Below are 5511 nucleotides of genomic sequence, written 5' to 3' on the forward strand. Positions count from 1 at the left end.
AGTTGCACTTGTCGTCATCGAATAGTTTGCTGCCAGAAAAAAGTACAAATATTAATATTAGTATTGAAGATCGGGGAAAGTCAAACACACTTTACTTCAGCATCTTTCCAGTGTGTTTCTCAAGATTTCACAATGACTCACTTCACTTTCCTTCCTGCGTAGTGCGTTATCTATGTCTGTGATTGCTGATATAAACTTGAGTAAAACATCGAACTTGTTCCTTACAGTAGTCGTTGCAGTCGGAGAAAGTGTTTTGGAACAGAAAACAGGAAAAACAAGTTGGCCACAGGTATACATGAAAAAAGCTAGTACCAGAGAAATCAAAACTAACTGAAGTAACTCAGATTGAACCTAAAAAGACAGGGACAAAACAAAAGAGACTTTTGTCTGATTGGCTGTTGAAAGTTGTAGTATCCAGTTTTAGTCACTTTATTTAAAGTCGGTAGTTCCTTCAGCTACGAGGTTTGTATCAATGGAAGCCGACGATGCGCCCTTTACTCCCCTCCTTCTGTCAGTGCTCCGTTTTAAGGGGATTTAAAGCTATAGCTACACGGATCAGAGGAAAGTCGAAACTGACGTTGAAGTCACCGAGGATCGAACCGGGGACCTCTCGATCCGAAAGCCGCGCACTAGCCATCTGAGCAACGACTGGCTTTCAACCTCTGCTTGTTCGATCGTTCTACATAGCTTCTGCCAGTTGAAGGTGGTCATTTAAACTTCATGCAGGTGACGGGGAAAGATTCTGCAAGGGAGTTTTAGTTGGCGGGTATTTTTCTTTCTTTACGCCTTTTGTAAGCAGTCCTTTTATTTTGCTCGGGGAAGCAAGGTCTTTGAAGTTGCTCCGAGTCAACTTTTTTTCCTTTTAGCTTTGTTTCTCCATTAAGTGAATGCATGGAAACAAATGCTCAAAGTGCTAAAAGACCCGAGCAAGACCAGAAACAATCTTGCCCTTAATCATGTTAAAAAAGAAAAAAAAAACAACAGCTCAAATGAGTGTCAGTTTACCCTGAAAAGCCGAAAATAGTATTTCCGAGAATGTTTTTTTTTTTTTTCATATTTTTCAGGGAAGGGGGATGGGTAAAAAGCTATAAACTGTTGTAAATCTCTCAAGAATATTATCATTGGCCAAAAACGTCTTGATGAGTGATTTTACTCTTTTTGATTACATTTTTCCTCAGGATTGCATTTAATCTCTAGATGCACCCAGATATTGCATCGATAAGCGTCGTGCAGTAAGTGTCCCGCTAAGCCTATGCAAGGGTCAACTATGTATCTACAACAATCCAGTGAACAATAGCTTTAGTATTATTTCAAAAGTTAAGGTAATCGCAACCGTTTTATGTTTTCTTGAACAGTAGATTTAGGGGGAAACTTTGTGATTGTTGTGATCGCGTTAATTGCGTTCGATCGAAGCGAGACGCTTACTAATCGTGACGATTTGAGACTTTTCGTGTGACTGACTACTCGCCTCCATTTGATTTAATTGGCTAATCCTGCGCACTCCAGCGGTCCTTGCTAGACTTGCTAGTATATTCCCATCCGAACCCCGAGTACTGACCGCTCCAATTTTTTTTTTTTTACTACGGCGCGACGAAACGTTGGATTTCAATGCAAGTTTTCGCTTACTAACCGTGTCAAATTAAAGAGAAGGAAAAATATCGGTGGTGGAATAAAAGGCCTGGGTATTTTTCAAAAAGGCAAGTATTCACATGATTTTGCTGACAACACTTTGCTGGTTTGCTGTTTTTCGAGTCAAAGGTTTTCTCGAACTGTTGACATGCCGTTGAACTTAAAACAACTCACACTGCAGAGCAGTCCTTTGAGCTCAGTTTTTCGGTTGCCATCCGTTGTTTAATTTTCTACGGAGTTCTATCTTATAATCGTTGCCTGACTGCGTGACGACCATCATGAAACTGTGACGTTGTTTTGTTTCGTTTTAATGCATGTACACTTTTTGTCAAAAGGTCATTGCATTGCTGAGAAGGTTTTTACGAAGTAAACATCAAATTTGGAGCTTAGCGAGTCTTCGCTGTTTCTGGAAGTCGACGTATATTCGTCACGCAAATTCCAATTTCAACTGCCGGAAATTCTATAAATTTCGACAACAAGAGATCAAGGATCTTTCCCCCGGGGGGGGGGGGGGGGGGGGGTGGGGGTACTCCCGACAATTTAGGATTGGTGTGTGCTGCCAAGGTTCTCTAACCCTGACCCTATTAAAGGGTAGAAAATCAAAAAAATGGCCACCCTATTTAAGGGAGTGAGGAGCGCACGTACGGCAATACAAGATATAACGTCCCTTTAAAATCGCTGTGTTAAACTTGAAAACGTGTATTCAGGCGTGTAGTACAGTTTTAATAGGCCATATATTTTTCGTTTTGCGGGTTGGGGTTCATACTGCAATTTAGTGACCCTATCTAAGGAATATCTAAGGATCACAATAACAAAAATACCAAAAAGGACATCCTTTTTAAGGAATGAGCACCTCAAAACCCCTACCCTATCGGCCAGCACATACCTATATAGCGTATGTCACGTTAGAACTTTGCGGGACTCGCTTGAACTTTGTACCGGCTCGGCACGACATTCGAAATTTATCCTGACATGGTGTTCAGAAGTGGGAGTTAAAACATGGACAGCTTTCACAAACCTAGTGCGTTGAGTTTCGACGGAAACACGTCAGAAAATTTAAGAAGATTTAAGCAGCAATATCAGATATACTTAATAGCTTCGGGCAGCGAAAAGAAAGATGATTTGATCAAAATAGCTATATTGCTAAACTTTGCTGGCGAGGACGCCATTGAAGTTTTCAACATATTCCAGTTTTCCGAAGGCGATGAAAACAATAAGATAACATTAGCTGAAATATGGGCTGCCGTGTTGATTAGCCCATTGATTATTCATAGAAAATCATGCGAGATCCTTCTCTCAAAAAATATTCTTAAAATCGTCTTTTCCATGATGTGAAAACCCCAAAAAAATATTTATTATCACATCTATCCTTGCTTGCTATAGAATACCAATAAAATAATTCGCATTTGGACATTTTTGTTTTAGCCTCGTTTTCATGTTGGAGAGAGATTTTTAAGATTTTAAATGCCAAAAAAAAAAAAAGACCCTTGCAGCTATGCACTAGTGATGGCTATCATAGTTTCTTTTTCCATATCCTGGTGCATTCTTCAACATGATGCGACTGCCAACCTGTCCATGAAACTGGCAGGTATTTATCAAGCCCATGGACTACTTAACAATTAGACCCTTCGCCCGCAAGGGCTACGGGTCAATAGCCCGTGAGGCGAAGCCGAAAGGGCTATTGCCCCGTAGCCCTTGAGGGCGAAGGGTCTAATTGTTTTAGTATCACCCAACTAGTCGGACAGAAAATGCAATAATAATATATTTGTTTGGGAATAAAACGAAAGAAAGAGTCACGCTTTCCGCTACTCGAGGACTATTACTAATAGTCCTCTAGTAGGTAACCAATTAAAATGCAGGATTTGCATTAGTCCACTAGTTGGGTGATACTAATTGGAGTTAGTGCAGGGTACGAGTTCAGGTCGTTACGTTCCTGCATTTAAATATCTACCACTTGAAAATAAGAATCCACTTAAAAACACATATCCGTAAAAATAGCTAAAGGTTTGTCCACAGAAAAAATAACTTCTTCCACCAAATTTGAGCTACTCGTTCCTCCCATCAATGTCAAAATGTTTTGTGACCTTTTTTGTTGAGCTGCAAGATGCCTTGGTAAAAGACGTGAAAGTCCTTGACGCGTTGAATCATCATTGTTTTTCAACCTCACAATTCGGCTACCCGGTCGCCATGCAAGTCGATGCAATTTTTAAGTTTTTCGTGAGAAAAATATTTCGCTCATCCTCTTATCACTCAAAATTCACCTTCCGAAGTATCTAGTTCTTGATCCTTTATGGCATTTTAGCGAATGCAACGCGAATATATTACTGAGACAAACTTTGCAGAAGGCAAAGTTGTTTTGCTGAAGTGAAAAAACGAACGTGAACGTGAACGTGAACGCGGTGCGTTCAGCCAATCGTGAGCGGGTAATTTTGCTCTCTTCACAAGCAAAATTAAGAGAAAAATGCCTTCTTCATTGAGCAATCAGCATTCAGTAATTTTTCCCTCTATTTTGTTGCACGACTCGGGCAATTTCAGCAACTTCTGAAGCACGCGTGATATTAATCCTTAATTTTACTCGGCCCCATGCGCTTACCTATACTAATTCAATTAAATTTCCCTTAAGAGTTCAAATTGACGTTCCATGACTGGCCAAGCAAACTCACCCCCCGAATAGATTAATTTGATAAAGAAATGAAAACAAAATTAAATGGTCTTTCACTTACCCCACAAATGACAAATAGAAAATATTATGACTGCAAGACGCTGGATGGTTTCCATTCTTGACTGTGTATATGTACTTCAGTAAGTATTTAAGTCCCCGAACATTTTAACTTATCAGAAGGGATCTGAAAAGGAATGAGAATACCATAGTATGTGGAAATTCTACCTAATGTAGCAAACGTTTCAACTCAAAAGCGGAAAGAGTTTTAATATGTAAGTAAGTGGGTGAATGAGTGAGTGAGTGAGTGAGTGAGTAAAACAGTAAACAGTAAATCTTTATTGCGCCTTACTCTCCAAAGGGAGGTATCTGTCTCGTTACAATAAAGGTGATGATATCTACTAGAATAACTAATTAACTAAAAGATCATACAATTACTTGTAATACAATTGGTATAAAATTATTATTTTTAATTATTTTGCATTTAGGATGTCTTTTCTCTTCTGAAACATCAAATACCGTAAAGTTCCGATAGTAACGACCCCCCGAAAGTAGCAACCCCCCGAAATTAACGTCAACTTTTTGTGGCTGCTAGTAAATCCCGAAAGTAGCGATCCCCCGAAAGTAGCGACCCCCCCGAAAGAAGCGACCCCTCCCGAAAGTAGTGATCACCGCCCCCCCCCCCCCCCCACTCCCAAAAGTAGCGAGACCAAGTCTTTTTAAATTGTATTCCGTATACCTTTAATTTGTCAATCAACAGTCAAAATTATAATGTACAATACCGTAATACGTTCACAATAAGGCACTTTAATTTGCAACAAGGGGAACAGTTCACTGATGTAGTGATGTAAGCACGTAAACCGGTATAATTTCGTATTAACAACAGGAGCGTTTCTTCAAATTTATATTAAAAACTCTGTGTAGTTTTCGTCGATTATCATTAACATGAACGTCTTTGTTCCAATTAAATGACACTGAGATACAAAATTAAACGTAGCGGTGCATCATGCAGTACAATCGAAGCAGTTTAGCTTTCCTCATCTGAGTCACTGAAGAACTCGATCTCCTCTATATCAGCTGATAGGATTTAGAAGTCTAAGAAAAGAACTGAGAGACAAACTAATACAAGTCGTCCCGACCACTGACAATACAATCTAGGAAGATATCCGGAACCCACCCATGTCGCAGTTAAAACATGAAACTGGATAGACGAATTTTGTCTC

The sequence above is a fragment of the Montipora foliosa genome, chromosome 8 (assembly GCF_036669935.1).
Source record: "Montipora foliosa isolate CH-2021 chromosome 8, ASM3666993v2, whole genome shotgun sequence".
Classification (NCBI taxonomy): Eukaryota; Metazoa; Cnidaria; class Anthozoa; order Scleractinia; family Acroporidae; genus Montipora; species Montipora foliosa.